A 19,786-nucleotide genomic window follows, 5' to 3' on the forward strand; every position below is an offset into this window, starting at 1 on the left:
TATGTGTGTGTTTGAATTACATTCTAGCTTTTATTTTACATTTTAAAATATTTTGTAATTTTATACCATGAAGATACATTTCTTTTATCATAAAAAAAACTAGATGGGTGTGATGGCACATGTCCTGGCTACTTGGGAGGCTGAGGTGGGAGTATCACTCGAGCCCAGGAGTTCGAGGCTGCAGTGAGCTATGATTGTGCCACTGTACTCCAACCTGGATGAAAGAGCAAGACCTCATCTCTAAAATAAAATAAAAATATATATTAATTGGAGTAAAAAATATTTTGATAACAATGACCATCATGAACTTCTTCACAATCACTCAGTTCTAAATCACATTGATGGGCTGAAGAGGAGGAGCAGATAGATATTCAGTAGAAAAGGGCTGGTATAGTTGTCCATACTGTTTACTTCTGCTTCCCTTCTGATTGGTCAATACCCTGTCACACTGTGGCTAAATATTTTGAATATCACCCCTGGAGAGGAATTTGTATTACCAGAAGCTTCATTTCCAAAGCAGCATCTTCCTAAGAATGTGTATGTAGTTTCGGCAGGAAAGTCAAGGGTTCTAATGCCAGTCCTGCTTCTTACCTGCTGGGTGACCTTGGGCAGATGGTTTTAATCCTTCTGAGACTTATTTATGGAAAGACAATAACCCCAGAACTAGTATAGGGTGGTTGTGAGAATAAATGCATGTAGGTAAAAGCTCTGGCCCTAATGAGCACTCGATGACCTCATCTTTCTTCACAGTGTATCAGAGGTACCACATACTTCATTGGTGGTTAGTCTTGTAGTCATGGGATCTCCAAAAAACCCTTGCCCAACACTGAATTCACCAAGTATCTGTTATGTCTGCCTAGTCTTTAAGGCTACCAAAAAGCTGTTGAGTATTTCTCTAAGAATTGCTGGTTTCATCATTGCTTTCAATGGTTCTCCTGGGCTGGGCCATTGTTGACATGGAACATTTATTTGTTGACTCAACTCAGGTGCAGAAACTTTCCATCAAGACTCACCACCAGCACACCTACTGTGTGAACTTCTCAGGTGGTTTCTGATTGGGCATGTGAAACACGTAAATATCCATGAAAACAGAACTTTCCTGAGAGTTTTCCATCAAAGTAAAACCAAAGCTACTTCTTAATTTTCTTTCAGCCAGAGCAAGATTTTCTGGTGGGGCTGTGATACTGCAGGAGGCGATGTGTGCATGAAGTGTTGTGATGACTGAATCCATTAAAACAGAGAATTCCAGTGCTCACTGATGATCTAGCTCAAATTCCCCAAGATCTTGTATTACCAACAAGATTGGTTGTTCAGTTAGGCAGAGCTCTTTTGTGTGTGTGCAATGGGAAGTTTCCTGTATTAACCTATATAATTAATTTGCAGACAAGAAAAACACTGCAAACATTGTTAAAAATGCATTTTATGTTCATTTTTAAAAAATTTTTTAAATCGGGATTTGATCTTCAATGCTACCAAATCACGTCTAGTAAGACACAGGTCTGCAGTTAGTTTTTGAAGTGGATCCAGGATGGTGGTCTGAGGTTGCCTGTAAAGAATGAGGTTTTTCTGGCCTTTGGCCAAAGCAAAGTTAACTAACGGAAGGGATAAAAATTGTCTTGCGTGGGCCAAGCTGATGTTGCTCAATAGGTATTTTTCTGAATTCTGAGGAAAAGAGTTGCCTTATTTTTTCCACTTCTGGAATCATGAGAACCAGGGCTGGGAGTGAAGTTGCATGAGTCACAGCAGTGCATACAATTTTCATGTTGACTTTCAGATGTCAGCAATTCCTTTATCTGCATCATTTAACATTAACCAGGCACTGCCCAGACCTGCCCAAACCCTGTGTATGTAAGATGTTGCCCTTCTGCACCTGACAGCTTCCAACTCAGAGAGCTGAGGGAAAGGGGTCTCTGAGTCCTGGATATGTCCATCACCAAGCTGCTGAACAAAAGGCAGACACTAGGTGCCTTTGCACTTGGAGCCAAATCACTACTGGGATGTGGGATTCCTAGCCTGCGGCAGATTCTAATCTGGGAACTGGAAAGGGTCTTGTAGTATGGAAAGGGCAGGCATTCGAGGCAGGTGTCATGGGAGCGGAAGAGCTGGCTAGCAGCCTGACAACTGAGGAGGAAGGCAGAAAATCTAAACTCAGCACAATCTGTAATCCTGCATGGTGCAATCACTGACATCCAGTCCTGCTGGTTTCTCTCTGGAAGAAAGCAGAGAATTTTATAATGTGTTTCAGAAAGGTGTCAACATTCTCATCAATATCAAGGAAAAATTATTTTTCTATTTTTAGATGACTGGCAATTTTCAGATCCTGGGAGAAGGACAAGGCAAGATGCCTGCCTGGGGAAGCTGGGCTTTTGTAGGAAGAAAAAGGAATTAAAAATGCAAGTTGGCTTCTGATAAGTGCCAAATAAATGATTTAGGGGGTAATTGCCTTGGAATTGAAAGAAATGAAAATAATTAGGGCTCCCCTAACCACCTGCTCCCAACATTGTATGACCAACTTCCTAGGGAGGGAAAATATATTTATTGGAAACATGATAGAACTGTCAGAAACCCAAGAAATCAATTACATAAATTGTGAAGCATAAGTCACAATGCTATTTGTTCTATAAGAGTGTAGAATTTGCAATTTTTCATTAAGATAGAAAATAAGAATGCACCACTGCTTCATCCAAGAGAATCATGCGCCCTCCCCGCCCCATGGTCCTCCTTGTTTCAATCATGCTATATCTGTGCAGGTGTTTTTGTTACTAACATTTGTCATTTGAGGTATATGAGAAGTCATTGGTCATCAGGTTAACTCAAGGGTGAATTTTATTTTTGCGCCTTCTGATAAGAACATTGGCTCTCATTTGTATTTAATGAGGCAATTAAACAGAGAAAATGGCCATGAGGAAAAGTAGATGATACGCCTCCATCAGGAGCCTACAATGTTGGCAGATCACTTTGTCAGAAATGTCAAGGACTGGCGTCGTGAGTCTTGAAGGATTTAGGCAGGAAAAGAGACTAGGAAACTTTTACAGGGACTGTTATGAAAGACATGGAGGTGTGCATCAGGAAACACCTAGGGAAACAGTGTGACTCAAGCAGAGGTTTCTCTGTAGGGACTTGGGGGAAATTGATTTAGGGTGGTAGATGACATGGTGGGATACCAACGAGTTGTTATTGCTTTGAGAAAACATGCAGTCTTGGGTTCAGCTCCCTCAAAAGCAAACCTTGAGTGAGGAATTAGGTCCAAGTAGTTTACTGGGGCTGGGGAATGCAGGAGTGGGGAGAGGTGATTCCAGGAAGGATGAGAAGCAAGTGGAAGAGTGAGATGGGAGGTGGGAAAGCCAAGGAAGGGTGAGTGGATATGAAGATTATTACCATGAGCAACCAGGACTCAGTCCCACCAGGTCCTTGGAGAGACTTGAGGAACACATCTTAGGATTGTCCCACTGAGGTATGAGGAAGCTAAGGTTTTCATTCCAACTCCATCTCTTATTGGCTTGAAGGTCGCTGTTGGGGCTTTAACTCCCTGGCACTTCTAGTTGTCCCAGGAATGGATCCCGGTATGGGGCCAGAGGAAACCTGGTATGGGGCAGAGGGAAACAGGTGCTGGAGGTGACTACCATCACCCTCTATGGGAAATGTCGGCCAAGCTGCAGGTGACCTCCAGGTGGGCAGAGGAGATATGGGTGGGCCACCATCAAGCTTCTGCCATGCGTTCTTCCTTCATCCAAGGAAACGTCTAAGAAGAAAACATTGGTTCTGATATCCCCAGTGGCCCCTTTCTCCCTGCTTCTGTGCTCATGTGTTTCCCTTCCCATCCCACCCACCAGAACCCCTGATCCCTGTATCTTTCCAAGTAATTGGGTCAGGATGAGGGCTCAAAGGAAGCTTTTGCTGTATACCAGGTGACCAAGCAAGGGATGTTTAATTATGGAATTTCAGCTGATTGAGAAATAGGCTTTGGGGGAGACAGAGAACAACCCAGAAGTTTGGAATCACAGTTACCTTCCAGGATTCTGCCAGATGTCAGGTAACTCACTGCCCTGGGGAAACTGGTGGGTTTTGTTCATGAACACATAGGACCATTTTATCTTCTAAAAGGCCGAAATCTGGGAGACATTCTCCTGTTGACATTCAGAATCACCATAACTGTAAGCGACAGTGACTTTAGATGGGTATCATCTCTATAAATTGAGGATAAGAAAATAATAAAGAAGCTTTAAAAATATTAATTGGAAGAATTCCTTTCAACAGGAGATCTTTCTTGCTCTTACAAGAGCAGCAAAAGAGCCCAAACTATCACAGAAACCATCAAGCAAGGATGGAGTAAGTCATCCTACACCTGAAATTATGAAATTCTCTATTCTTGACGCATGCAGTTATCACCACGGCAACTGATTGTCATGGCCCAGAGCAGACAAGAATACAAACACAAAGAGAAGTGGCATGAGCGGATGAACTGTGATTCTGTCTCTATGCAAATAGTCTAAGTCAGAAAAATGAAAAGAAGAAAATCTCTTAACACGAAAGTAGAATTATGTAGGAATTGATTTTTCCCCCTCAGCATTTCTTTTTACATAGATTATTTTTTAAGTGGATTTTTTTTTGTTTTGGTCTGGGGGGATGACAAGCCTGTTAGGGACTGGAATAATAAAAATCATAAATCCGGAAGGAGCTCAAGGGGTCACCTTGCTCAGCTTTTGGTTTTCAGGCAGAAGTGATCAGTAGCAATGATATTCTGAAAGAGCCCGCGGGAAGGATGGTTCCAGTCTTTTTCAATATCCCAGCTTGCATGTTTTCACCCCTCCAATAGGACAGTCCCTTCTTACATCAATTGTGTATCTCTGTCCTGAATTTTAAGTCCGTGTTTTATATTCTGTTCTCACTGACACACTGAGCACAGCTGGGTACCATGCATGCTACACTCTGCATTCTCGGTAATATATCTACCCTGGGTACTCTGGCTTTCTGGTATTCCTGAATCAGTAGCATTTGTCCTACATGAAATTACTAAATAGAAGGGAGTGGGGAATAATTGGCTGGGGTGGAACTGCAGACTACAAGTTGTCTCCCCAAATTCATGACAGTTACTAAATTCCTAAATTTCTGCAAGCTGGAATATGGGCATGGCAGCAACTCAACTTCAGCCATCCACACCCAATGCCCTAAGAAATCATGGAGCAACAAGGTGAAGGAACAGAGCTGCCCCTCCCACCTGGACAGCCCACCTTGGACCTGGTACTGAGAGAGAAACAAACTCTCCAACTGAAGGCAGCTGCACATTCGGTTTCTTGTTGGAGTAGCCTCTGTTGTACCCAAACACAGTACTACGGCACTGGTGCTCAGCCCAGCCAAATAGGAGGGACTCCATGTCAAAGAACCATTCCCAAGCCAATGATTCTCAATGTCTTTTTTTTCCCCACCATAATAGACATGATGAATGACATTTACATATTCAACAGTCTCATGGGCAGACTCAAATTTCGAAGAAACTGCCCCAAATCCTTTGGTCAAGTGAAGCCCCAGGCTAGCCCTGGATGCCCACAAGTCTGATAGTCCCTTGCCAGGCTGCTCAGTGTAAGTGGAGGCTGGGGAAGCTGGGCTGGGGTTACGCACAGTTCCCGGCCCTCAGGCTGAAACATCCCCAGTTCTTTCCCACTCTAGAAGTAACAGCGATGTGCAACAGAGACTGCACATTTGGGTATTAAAATGTGTGAATCACTCACAAACTGGCAGGTCAAGACAGAGCCATGGTGAGTGCTTTCCCTTGGCAGGTTGCATTGGTGCAGGGACTTGAGCAGAGCCCTAGGAGAGAAAGGAGAAAGGACCTGAGGCACTGCTCCTTCTTGACGCCTCGTTTTTGTCCCATAGTAATATTTACACCAGTTTCCAGACCCTGTTACACTTTATGTCATTGATTCTCACTGGTGGTTGTGTTTCTTAGAGAAGGAGAAGGAATTGGATCCCAAGTCCCCAAGGGCACCACCACTTTTGGGGGCTCCCTTGCAGGGGTGCCTGCCTGTGATACAGGCACTTGGCTGCTTTACTCCCCAACTCCACCCCTATGTGGTTTTTATCCCTGGCAAGCTGGCTGGGCCAGGACATCTGTCAATCATTTCATTTGTACTCTGAGCTTGTAAATCCCAAAAATTGGAGACAAGTCTTGTTTAATTTAGAAAGTTTATTTTGCCAAGGTTGAGGATGCATGCCCATGACACAGCCTCAGGAGGTCCTGATGACATGTGCCCAAGGTGCTCAGAGCACAGTTTGGTTTTATACATTTTAGGGAGACATGAGACATCAATCAATATATATAAGCTGAACACTGGTTCCATCTGGAAAAGGCGAGACAACTCGAAGCAAAGGCAGGACAACTCTAAGCGGGAAAGGGGCTTCCAGGTCATAGGTAGATAAGAGACAAATGGCTGCATTCTTTTGAGTTTCTGATTAGCCTCTCCAAAGGAGGAAATCACAAGCATTTATCTCAGTGAGCAGAGGGGTGACTTTGAATAGAATGGGAGGCAGGTTAGCCTTAAGCAGTTCCCAGCTTCACTTTACCCTTTAGCTTAGTGAATTTGGCACCCCAAGATTAATTTTCCTTTCACAAGCTGTAGGCCTTGTTTGGAGCCAGGGGAAGGGTGTCACTGTCCCCTTTCCCTAAGGCACACACCATGGTCTTGGCCATCTGAGTAGTAGCACTCAGAACCTTTCTTCTGAGGGACTGAAGCAGATCTGGTCCCAGCTACACACTTGATGCATCTCCTACCCAGGGCACTGGCCTGGTCCTTGAATGCTCCCAAAGGCAGGGTCCTTCTAGGAGGGGTAGCTCCAGATCTTATGGCACCAGGCATATGAAGAGGAGAAGAGAATAAGGCCATCTTAAAAAAGAAAACCCCCCAAAATCCAAGGTAGGAATAGCTCTAAGACAAGATCACACTAAGGAGAAGTTACTCCACTTAGAAAATAGGAATTTAAATCTTTTTAATCCTCCTCCTAAGAACTTCTTCCTGTAAGTCAGAGTCCAGCTTTTGACCCAATCAGTTATTCTCCCCAAACAGTGGGTGGAGTGGGTGTTGGAAAGAAAAAACCTTGAGCACCCGATAGAGGTTGAATGGGACACACTCTTAACAGCCCTATGAGGCGGCAAGGACTGTTTACTATCTCCATTCTACTGTGAGGAAACTAAAGTCCAGAGAGGGTAAATGATTTGCCCAGGATCACATGATAGCTTAGAGGCAAAGCCAAGAATAGTTCAATCTACCTGACTCCCTCAAGATGGCATACAGCTTCTGCATCCCCTTCTCAAATCTCCCACCCCAGAAACTTACCTGATTATTTACCCATACATACTGACATGTCCTGAAACATAAACCCACCTTCCTTGGTTAGAATTGCCCTGGAAGCAGAGCCTGGATGAGGACTTCAGTGTAGATGGCCTTTTGGGAGGAAATCCCAAGAAGCAGGAGTGAGGGAGTGAAGAGAGAGTGAGATGCAGAGGGAGGAAAAGCAATGGGATGTCATGGAGCTCATTACGGCTGTGGTAGCTGGGGCTTGGTCTCACCAGGCTCCTCTCTGAGGAACCTTGTAGGATGCTTCTTAGATTTCCTCGCCAGCTGGGCATTTATCCTCTAACTCCTGTCCCCCACTGGTTGAAGATCGCCCACATGAGCTTCAATACTGCCCCTCCCACACTTCCAGACTGAGTAAGATCCAGGAGCTTCAGAAGTTGCCCCTAGGCAAGAAAGTGAAGGGATGGGGCGAGTGTCCAGTCAGTATATATCAGAATGGCCCAGCACAGCTGCACTGAAATCAGAGGTGGGCTGAAGGCAGGGCAAGAGAACCGCTTCACTACCCTTAAGACAGTTGGGGTCAAAAATGACATGGAAAGTGGTAATGACAGTGAGCAACTGGATGAATGAGATGCATGTGGGTGGCTGGGGAGGATGGACTGTGATGAGTGGTAGGAATCTTTTGCCTCCACCTAGGTTTTCTTCCCAAAAAAGCCCAGAATCTTGAGTCAGAAGATTGGCTCAAGTCCCAGCACTGCAGGGATCCATCTGTTTTACCTAGGACAACTAATTCTGTTTCTCTCACATACGTCACATGATGTTGTGAAGACCAACTGAGCTAATGTACACAAAGGGCTTTGTAGTGTGACCCGCTACACACAGGTGAGTTGCTGTTGTTGTCAGAGACTGTAGTGTAAGGGCTGCTTGGGCTGTAAAAATCTCATATCCTTTCCTTCAGTACAACCAGTACATAACTTTTCCATTTCTAATACGTAATGCAATTTTAACCTACAATGTATCAATGCTCCTTGCCCCTGGTTCTGCTAACTTTCATTATTTTTTCTCATTTGTCTTCTGTTAAATTGCTTTAAACATGCTTATTTCAAGCTCTTAGACTTCGCTGCTGGGAGTAGAATATGGTAGAATTCATATGAAGACCAAGTTGGCAATATCTATCAATATGATAAGTACATTTATCCTGTGGGCCAGCAAAACCACTTCTGACAATTTATTTTTCCTGATTATCTGCACACACATGAGATACTTAAGTACAAAATTATTTATTGCAGTATCGTTTGTAATAGTGGGAGACTGGAAAGAGCCTGAGTGTTTACAATAGGGTATTTGTTAAATAAACCATGGTACATCCACACAGCAGAATCCCATGCAGTTGTTACAAAAAACACATCCCAAACCCCTGTATGTTCTAATACAGAAAGAGCTCTAGTTTATATTGCTAGATGATAAAGTAAGATGTAGACCACTATAAACCGTATGCTACCTTTTGTATATGGTAAGGAAAAAAACTGAATATAGGAGAAAATAATAAAAATGATTACCAGTAAGGGTTGAAAGCTGAGAAGTGGGGTGAGCAACGTCAGAGATGAGAGTGTGCCTGTTCAATGCATGGCTTTTTATTCATTTTGATATTTGAGCCAATGTATTGCCTACTCAATAATAATAGTAATAATAATAACAATAATAGAAAAAAACAAGAATAGTCCAGTTCCTGGGATTCTTTCACCAAATGAAAATGGGAAAACATAGCTGGGAGAGAGAAGCAGACTTGGTTTACCAGATGGCTGGTGGCAGAACTAAAATTCTAGTAACAAAGGGTTTGGGGAAATTCACAATTGCCGGCTGTCTATATGCTCTAATGACTCTAGTGCTCTGCTGTTATTACGAACTTTGAAACAAGGAATCAAAAAGTGCTGCAGTCAAGTTCACTAACTACGCAAAGAGGGTGGGGAGAGATATGAAGGTTTCTTAACATTATTACCATGATTATTTATCAGGAGCTTTTGCATGCTTTTCTCATTTGATATCCCCAACAACACTGTGGGATATTATTATTATCATCATTGCCTCTTTTTTATAGATGAGAAAACTAATCTCAGAGAGGTTAGAAAACTTGCCTAAGGCTACAAAGAAAGTTGGCAGTGCTTCCGGGATTCAAAAATCAGGCTTATTTTGATTATGAGAGAAAAACATAATCAGATATAAATCCAAATTATCCTACTCAGCTATTTGTTCAAAAACTGTTCAGTGAGCATCTAAGTGGCAGGCACTATATGATAACCTTGCTATGTGTCTAGCAGATTGACTTTCCTTAAATATAGAATTGATGCCTTTTGTAGTGTGTTTCTGGGGTTCTCTATCTGCTTCCTGTTCTGTAGAGGGTATGGCAATCCTAGCCACTTGCAGTGTGAGAGGTGATCAAGGTTGACCCCTTTTATCCCAGATTTTCACTCTATTGATGGTTGCTTAAGCCCTCCAAGAATGAGGAGAGACAGTAGAGTCCAGGTTACCGGCTCAGGTGCAGGTATCCTAAATTCTGCTACTTTGTGGCTTAATGAATGTCCTATAGTCTGATCAATCAATCCTTGGGGAGGAGGAGCTAGTAAAAGTAGCAAAAAGAGGGCAGAGGTAGAAATGTGGTGGTTGGGGGGTAGAGGTATCACCCTGTTATCCCCCCATCTTTCCCATTTACACACTCATATCTGAGCAATGTTTCCCTTGGGCTGTCAGAGAAGTATAAATAATGAAATCCCCCAAATCTCAGTGAGAGAATAGACATAATTTTATATTTGTGTTAACAACCTAAAAGAAAGATTTCCAGGGTAACTGAAAGCTTTTGGTAAAATGCGATGCTGATAAGTATTGAACCTAAATGATACTTTTCAGGGATCTTTCTCAGGCTGTGCCTGAAAAAAATGGTTATAGAAGCTCTTTCACTTGTTTGAAGCCCACAGGACCAGAGGGTGACTTTTCCTGATGGCCCTTCTGTTCCAAAAAGGAAAAAAATACTGAGAAATTTGGGAAATCCACCACATCATATGACATCCATTCACAAAACAACTTACAGCACTCTAGAGTTTGTCAGTAAGAGGACCCAGAGCAGTGCCTGCCTATCTAGGACCTGTCTGAGAAACTTCCCATATAGTGCAGCTTTTTCAAGTCTGAAACACCAGAGTTCCTTGGGTATGTTATTCCCAACATCCCTCTCACTCACGCTAGATCCAATTCCATCCGATCTGAACTGTTTCCCTAGTATTATTTTCCTTGAAAGGTACTGAGCTCAGAGAATTAAGAGTCACAGGGAAGGCCGGGCCTGGTAGCTCACGCCTGTATTCCTAGCACTTTGGGAGGCTGAGGTGGGCGGATCACGAGGTCAGGAGTTTGAGACCAGCCTGATAACATGGTGAAAACCACGTCACTACTAAAAATACAAAAATTAGCCAGGCATGGTGGCGTGCACCTGTAATCCCAGCTACTCAGAAGGCTGAGCCAGGACAATCACTTGAATCCGGGAGGCAGATGTTGTAGTGAGCCGAGATCACGCCACTGCACTCCAGCCTGGGTGACAGAGCTAGACTCCGTCTCAAAAAAAAAAGAGTCACAGGGAAGACAATGGTCAAGATGGACATTTGTCCAAGCTGGGAGACTTAACAATAAGCGAAAGACAGCTCATTTCAAATCCACCAAGACAAGAGCCATAATTAAGTAATTCTAATTCCCAATTCCTATTCATGTTATGAAAGGCCTTATAGTTCTCTTCACCCTCTACCCAGCAGGGCAGGTAATGCCCTTCAAAACTTTGCCACTTAAGCACCCAGTCCTCCTCTCTGTTAGGACACATGGGTGATGATGTTACCGGTGGAGGGTGTCCAGGTTCTTGGCATGTTGAATAAAGAATTGGACAAAACACACCAACAAAGCAAGGAAAGAATTAAGCAACAAAAGCCGAGATTTATTGAAAATGAAAGTGCACTCCACAGTGTGGGAGCTAGCCGAGCATAGGGGCTCAATGGCCACCATACAGGATCTTCTCGGGTCAAATGCCCCCTAGAGGTTTCCCATTGGCCACCAGGTGTTCACCCCATGTAAATGAAGTGGTGGCCCGCAATCAGTCTGATTGGTTGCAGAACCAATCAGAGGCTGAAGTGAAGTTACAAAGGTCACACTCCTATGCAAACATCTGATTGGTTGTGGGAAGCAACCAATCAGAGGCTAAAGTGAAGTTTCAAAGTTGTCATTCTATGCAAACGAAGACTTGCCTCTCAATCAGTCTAATTGGTTGTGGGCAGCCACCATCAGAGGGTGAAGTGAAGTTACAAAGGTATGCTCCTATCCAAACGTCTGATTGGTTGCTTTTTGCAACCAATTAGAGGTACTTTCAATTTCCCATCTGCCATGCAGAAAAGGTGGGGGTTTGCAAAGGTTGTAGCCTCTGATCCTTTTGTTACTTAGACATGGAAAGTTAGGGTTTTCCTTTCAATTTAGTTCTATGAAGTTAGTGTGAGATGGCCTTAGGTTCCCTGCCTCCAGACCCTATTCTCCTGCCTCAATGACACATCCCTGCTCACTTTGCAGTTAGGCAGATCATGTGATTAGTGCTGGCCAGTGGAATATCAGGAATGACATAACAGGAATGACACTCCTGATATGTCACTGGGGTGAGAAGCTCTATCTCTTGTCATAGTGATCATGGAAGCCTGTGTTGAGAGAGCCACAGAGCAAAGTATCTGGGACCACTGAGTCACCATATGGAGGAGAGCTACCTGGAACATTCAGGGTGGACTTCGTATAAGTGAGAGGTAAATGTTTGCTGCTAAGCCCCTGAGTCACTCATGCTGTTACTGCAGCATCTTCTGGCTTATCCTAGCGGGTCCGGTGTGTGCTTTTAGTTTGCTATATCTACTGTCAATTCTAACAATGATCTAGAATCACACTAAATCACAGAAGTTAAAAGCTCAGCCATCGTCTCACAGCATTCTCGAGGAATAACCAAAGTATCTATTACCATCATTCATAACTATTCAGACAAGGCAGAGAGGAAGACATGAATTCCCATTTGAATTAGTGGCATCTCTGTTGATGGAAATAAAAGAAAATACTGATTTCAGCAAATCTGAGGAATAAACAACCTCATTTCATTGTGCCATAAATTAAACATTTTGTGGCCAGGCATGCAGTGGCTCACACCTGTAATCCCAACACTTTGGGAAGCCGAGGTGGGCAGATCACTTGAGGTCAGAAGTTCAAGACCAGCATGGCCAACATGGTGAAACCCCGTCTCTACTAAAATCACAAAAATTAGCCAGGTGTAGTGGTGCCCGCCTGTACCCGGGAGGCACCACTGCACTGCAGCCTGGGTGATAGAGCGAGATTCTATCTCAAAAAATAAAGAAAAGAACAAAACAAATGAAAAAAAACCGTTTTGTTTTGTTTAGCAATAGGCTAATGAAATAAGATTTTAAAAGACTATAAGTCTTAAGTGAAAGCATGCGGTAACTTTTGAATCATTCCTCCCCCTTCTGTTTCTTCCACCTTCTCAGTGTATAGTGTGTTACAAGGGTCTTCTATCCCCAACTCAAGAAGGTGGGACTGCGGATCAGTTGGGATGTATTGGCTGCAAGTAGCAAAACTCCACAACCCAAAGTAGTTTGAAAAATAAAATGGAATTATCTCACATTACTTAAAGTCTGGAGGGCCTGGGAGGCTCAAGGTCGGCTCATCTCGGATTATCTTCCAGGCTGATAGTGACATGGTGCAGCAGTTCCACATGTCACATCCAGATGGAATAAGGTCCAGAAGAAGAAGAGAGGCTGTCTCATCTTCGATTTCTCAAGGAAAGGAAGCCTTTCTCAGAAGCATTTGTCATGGCCAGAAAGGGTCACCTGCCCAATCCCAAAGTGATCTGTGATGAGAAAGATTAAATGGCTGTGATTGGTTCAGAACCATTAGTACAGGTGTAAGACGATGAGCATTTGGGTGGCATGGATGCTGTGGAGTCTATCCTGGACTTTATTCCTATTTCCATTGTCTGTAGTCAAGCTCCTCACACATTTATTCCTAGATTTTGTAAAAACTTCTCATCTGCCTGCTCTGGTTCTTGCTGTCTTTCTCCAGTCCGCTGTGTAAACCTTTCCAGACAAAGGTTCTTAAAACCCTCTTCTCAAGTTGTCACGTCCCTATCCAATTATCTTAAATATGTCTTTTTTTTTCTCTTTTTGAGATAGAGTCTCACTTCATCGCCCAGGCTGGAGTGCAGTGGCATTATCTCTGCTCACTACAACTTCTGCCTCCTGGGTTCAAGCGATTCTCATGCCAGCCTCCCAAGTAGCTGGGATTACAGGTGCCTGCCACCATGCCCAGCTAATTTTTGTATTTTTAGTAAAGACAGTGTTTTGCCATGTTGGCCAGTCTGGTCTCTAACTCTTGGCATTAAGTGATCCCCCAACCTTGGCCTCCCAAAGTGCTGGGATTATGGGCATGAGCCAACACAGCTGAAATTAAATATGTCCCTCTTAACTTTGACTTTAGGTTCTGCACGTTTTTCTAGATGCAGTTTTTTCACATTGACCTGATCCTTCACCAATATGCAACCCACACTCTATAAATGGCTCGCCATACTGCCTCCCACACCCAACACATTAATTCCTGTTGTTTCTCTCATCTTGTGTCTCTTATTCCATCTTCTCTGCAGGCCAAACCCTTCCCTTTATTAGACATTCACCTCAAACGCACTTTCTTCTGCTGCTGCTGCTTTTTTTTTTTTTTTGAAACAGGATCTCACTCTGTTGCCCAGACTGGAGTGCATTGGCATGATCTCAGCTCACTGAAGCCTCAACCTCCCAGGCTCAAGCCATCCTCCTGCCTCAGCCTCCCAAGTAGCTGGGACTACAGGCACACACTACCACGCCCAGCTAACTTTCACTGTTTGTAGAGGTGGTGACTCACTATGGTGCCCAGGCTGGTCTCGAACTCCTGGATTCAAGTGATCATCCCGCCTCAGCTTCCCAAAGTACTGGGATTACAGGTGTGAACCACTGTGCATGGCCATAATTTCTTCATGAAGGCTTTCTGTCATCAGCCAACACTATCTCTCTCCTCACTGAATTCTTATTTCCTGTCTAGCCAATACCATCACTGTGAACCTTAGCAGTGTCAAGCTGCTCTCCCCAAATAAACGGGACATGTCTTGATAGTAGAGAGTATGAATTATGCTTCATTTCCATCCCATACCAGTCTTTTTCTCCATACCATTCTTACACAATATTTAGCACACGCTAATGATCGACTAGTCAATCAGCAAACAATGACTGAGTCCCATGCCTCCTGTTCTTACTGTGACTTCAGCACAGATGAAGTCAAACAGATGGAATCAAATGCTGACCCTATTGAAACTATTTTGTATTAGTTGTGCACATTTTGATACTCATAAGAAACAGAAAAGTCCCCTATGAGTAAGTTCAGCTCAGAAACGGGACTCAGAGTTGAATTTGGTATCTGAATGTTCCTATTCCACTTCTAATAACTCAAATCTGTACACTTGTTTAGAAGGCTATGCTTTGGGGATTGCACTCTAAAATAAATGCAGATGGTTGATAAGCATTTGGTTTAGCCTCTTAAACAACAGAGTTCCAGTCATGCATATGTTCTCATGAAGGTACCATCCTTTGTGTAGAAAAAAGACTTGACCCTCAATTATTTTTGTTTTTTAAATGGGCAAATGTTTGTGGAGACATTCATGTCCACATGTCTGTTTCCCTTTTGTTCAGTAATATGCATTTGCTGGCTAGCCAGGCTGAACTAGAAGCACCATTGCCCAGAGAGAAGGAAGGTAGCCCCTAGAGGAATCAGATTGCTATCCTGTGCTTTGTGCATGAACCCCTATAGGACCCTTGGATATTGGACTGCTTCTTTTGTGCGTGACCATGTGATGAGAATTAACACATAATTCTGTGTCCCAGCTTTATTGCTGAGGTCCATAATGAGCCAGTATAATTAAGCACCATTTGCCTGGTTAGTTAGTTCACGTGTCTAAATCTGTCACAATAAAGTATGTGACGTTAAACATGTTTGGATTAGAACCTTCTGGAGCCAATGCCAATGCAGACAGCTATATTAATCACATGGGAGGTTATCTTGTTTGAGATTTTCTTTGCACCCCTGAATTACAGTGTTTCATCCATCAAGGGCTTGCTGAAGACATCTGTAAACTTTGATTTATTGCACTGTTTCTGGTACAGAATTAAATAGCATTATACTCAAATATATTGGCTTAATTGACAGGTAGAGATTTACTCCTGTTAATTATGTAGCCTGCTTGAAAGCTTCTATTAACCCCTTGCTGAATTGGCAGGATTCAGAAGAGGTATCTCAGCACCTATTTTGAGCTCAGGTAAAGCCATCATTGTCCTTCTTCAAAAAGTTTATTCTCACTAGCACCAAATCATGAGTGAACATGAATACCCATGAGACAAGTGTGTCATCTAGAACTGTCTCCTGTCTGACTCCATACAGCCTACCTCTTGGGTAAATGGTGTCAGAAGGTTTACAGTCAGCGTCTCTCCTGGTTTGGGGCTTTTTATATGAGTATTTAATGTGCTAACAGGTGTGAAAGTTGTTCATTTACTTATTCAACACACTTTTATTGAGCACTTACTATGTTCAGGAACTTTGCTGGGCTAGAAAAAACTAAAATATATGTACGGTTGAGACCCTCAAGGAACTTACACCATATAGGATACTCATTAATGACAATAATCTATGCCGTTATAGTAATGCATGTTAATAGGTTTCTCATACCAGAAAACACAGGTGAAGTTAAACTTTATCTTTCTAGAAAGAGTACAAGGGATGCTGATACAGCTTCTATGTTTGTCCCTCCAACCTACATGTTGGAATTTGATCCCCAGTGTTGGAAGTGGGACCTAATGGGAGGTATTTCGGTTGTGGGGGTGGATCCCTTGTAAATGGCTTAGCACTGTGCTGGTTCTAATTGGTGAGTTCTTGTTCTGTTAGTTCTCAGAAGATCTGCCTGCACCCCCTCCCCTCTCTCTTCGTTCCTTCCTTACCACGTGATGCCTGCTCCCCTTGTCCTCCCACCATGAATGGAAGCTTCCTGAAGCCGTTACCAGGAGCAGATGCTGGCACCTGCTTCTTGTACAACCTGCAGAATCAGGAGCCAAATAATCCTCTTTTCTTTATAAATCACTCAGGCCTTCCTTTATAACAACACAAACAGACTAAGATAGGTGCTAATGTAGAAATTGCAAACATGGTGGCAAAAAAGTGTGGGAAACATTTGAGGGAGGCAGATTCTCTTGGGGCTTTTCAACTCGCCCCTCACAAAGCAGTCATAGTCTCCGTGAACATGGCAGGACTCACCCCTGGCCCCCCTGCCACCCACCCCACTATGTGATAGTTTTCTCTATTCCTCAGGTCAACAGATGTCCTCTCTGTTCCTGGTCACCGTGCTAGGTGTGGAGGACACAGAGAGGGAGAAGACCTCTCTGACTTCTTGGAGCTCACAAGCCGGTAGAAGACTTCTAAGCAGGAAAGTAAAATGATCAGGGTTTTAAAACTCAATCCATCTAATGATCAATCTGGTGGCACAGTGAAGGATTTATTGGTGTGTGTCTCACTTGAATCACTTTTAAATAAATTTAAAAATCCACCTTTTCCACACTCTAAGAATACTTTGTGGGCTGATGTCCTGAAAGTCATGTCATTAAAAAATTTTTTTATTTTGTTGTGATTTCACATTTACATAAAAAGTTACAAGATATACAAATAACATCTATGTAACCTTTTCTGAGATTTACCAATTGTTAACACAGTTGTTGATATTTTGTCTCATTTGCTCATCTATCAATCTTCTATCTATGTACACACACACTTATTCACTGAACCGTCTGATAGTAGTTTGCAGACATCATGCCTTTATTCCTATTCACAAATATTCCAATGTCTATTTCCTAAAAACAAGAACTTTCTCTTCTATAACAACAATAAACATCAAAATCAGGAAATGTAATAATGTATCAAATACTATAATTTAACCCAATTTTGCTAATTATGCTAATAATTAATCATGATATTTTTAAAAACTAACCTAAAAATGATATCTGATTCTATGCACAAAACTTTCAACTATAAATCATCACTGCAGCAGAAATTAATCTTTACACAGGCTCACCTCATTTCATTGTGCCTTGTTTTATTGTGTTCCACAGATACTGCATTGTTTATAAATTGAAGGTTTGTGCCTATGCTATGTTAGGCAAGTCAGTCAGGGCCAGTTTTCCAGCAGCATGTGCTCACTTTGGGTCTCTATATAACATTTTAATAATTCTCAAAATATTTCAAACTTTTTCCATTATTATTAGATCTGTGGGGGTGATTTGTGATGAGTGATCTTTGGTGTCACTATGGTAATTGTTTTAGGTGCCATGGACTGTGCCCATGTAAGACAGCAAACTTAACTGATAAATGTGTGTGTTCTGACTGCTCCACTGACCGGCTGTTCCCTGACTCTTCTCTCTCTCTCCTCAGGCCTTCCTATTCCCTGAGACACAACAATATTCAAATGAGGCCATTTAATAACTCCACAATAGTTTCTAAGTGTTCAAGTGAAAGCAAGATCGCACATCTCTTACTTTAAGTCGAAAGTGAGGAATGATTAAGCTTAGTGAGAAAGGCATGTCAAAAGCCAAGATTGGCTAAAAGCTAGGCCTCTTGGCTGGGTGTAGTGGCTCACACCCGTAATCCCAGCAGTTTGGGAGGCCGAGGCGGGTGGATCACAAGGTCAAGAGATTGAGACCATCCTGGCCAACATGGTGAAACCCTGTCTGTACTAAAAATATAAAAATTAGCTGGGCGTGTTGGCACATGCCAGTAATCCCAGTTATTCGGGAGGCTGAGGTAGGAGACTCGCTTGAACCAGGGAGTCAAAGGTTGCAGTGAGCCAAGATCATGCCACTGCACTCCAGCCTGGGCGACAGAGTGAGACTCTGTCTCAAAAAAGAAAAAAAAAAAAAGAGCTAGGCCTCTTGTACCAAATAACTAGCCAAATTATGAATGCAAAGGAAAATTTTTGGAGGAATTTGTAAGTGCTACTCCAGTAAACACACAAATGGCAAGAAAGTGAAACAGCCTTATTGTTGAGATGGAGAAAGTTTGAGTGGTTTGCATAGACGATCAAACCAGCCACAACATTTCTTTAAGCCAAAACCGAATCCAGAGCAAGGCCCTAACTCTTTTCAATTCTATGATGGCTGATAGAGGTGAGGAACCTGCAGAAGAAAATTTTCAAGATAGCAGAGGTTGGTTCATGAGGTTTGAGAAAAGAAGCCGTCTCCATAACATAAAAGTGCAAGGTGAAACAGCAAGTGCTGACCTAGAAGCTACAGCAAGTGATCCAGGAGATCTAGCTAAGATCATTAATGGAGGTGACTACACTAAACAACAGAGTTTCAATGCAGGTGAAACAGCCTTCTATTGGAAGAAGATGTCATCTAGGACTTTCATGGCTAGAGACAAGGAGTCAATCCCTACCTTCAGACTTACAAAAAAATAGGCTGACTCTTTCATCGGGCACTAATTCAGGTGCTGACTTTAGTTGAAGTTGAAGCCAGTGCTCACTGACCATTCTGAAAATCCTAAGACCCTTAAGAATTATGCTAAATCTACTCTGCCTGTGCTCTATAAGTGAAGCAGCAAGGTCTGGATGACATCATGTATGTTTATAGCATGGTTTACTGAATATTTTAAGCCCACTGTTGAGACCTACTGCTCAGGAAAAAAAAAAAAGATTCTTTTCAATATTACTGCTCATTGACAATGCAGCTAGTCACCCGAGAGCTCTGATAAAAATGCAGAAAGGGATTAATGTTGTTTTCATGCCCGCTAACACAACAGGCATTCTGCAGCCCATGGATTGAGAAGTCATTTTGACTTTCAAATTTTATTCTTTAAGAAACACATTTCATAAGGCTGTAGTTGGCATAGATAGTACTTCTTTAATGGATCCGGGCAAAGTAAATTAAAAACCTTCTGGAAAGGATTCACCATTCTAGCTACCATTAAGAGCACTTGTAATTCACAGGAGGAGGTCAAAAAGGTCAACATTAACAAGAATTTGCAAGAATTTGATTCCAACTTCGAGAGATTCAAGACTTCAATGAAGGAAGTCACTGCAGATGTAATGGAAATAGCAAATGAACTAGAATTAGAAGTGGAGCCTAAAAAAGTGATTGAAATGCTGCAATCTCATAATAAAATTTGAATGGATGAAGAGTTGCTTTTTATGAATGAGCAATGAAAGCAATTTCTTGAGATGGAATCTACTCCTGGTGAAGTATTAGGTTGGTCCAAAAGTAATTGTGGTCTTTTGCCATTACTTTTATGGCAAAAACCGCAATTACTTTTGGACCAACCTAATGGAAACATTGTGAGCACTGTTGAAATGACCACGAAGGATTTAG

General features: G+C 42.6%; 1 long non-coding RNA gene across 1 annotated transcript in view; it reads right to left on the reverse strand.

Annotated features, from left to right (window-relative positions):
• Positions 1-10,678: 10,678 nt before the first annotated feature.
• The window catches only part of LOC129135444 (uncharacterized), a 53,965-nt gene continuing 44,857 nt past the window's right edge, over positions 10,679-19,786 (reverse strand). Inside the window, exon 3 of the long non-coding RNA XR_008536269.2 lies at positions 10,679-13,212. This is a non-coding gene — a long non-coding RNA (uncharacterized LOC129135444). The remainder of the gene's footprint in view (positions 13,213-19,786) is intronic.

The sequence above is a fragment of the Pan troglodytes genome, chromosome 6 (assembly GCF_028858775.2).
Source record: "Pan troglodytes isolate AG18354 chromosome 6, NHGRI_mPanTro3-v2.0_pri, whole genome shotgun sequence".
Classification (NCBI taxonomy): domain Eukaryota; kingdom Metazoa; phylum Chordata; class Mammalia; order Primates; family Hominidae; genus Pan; species Pan troglodytes.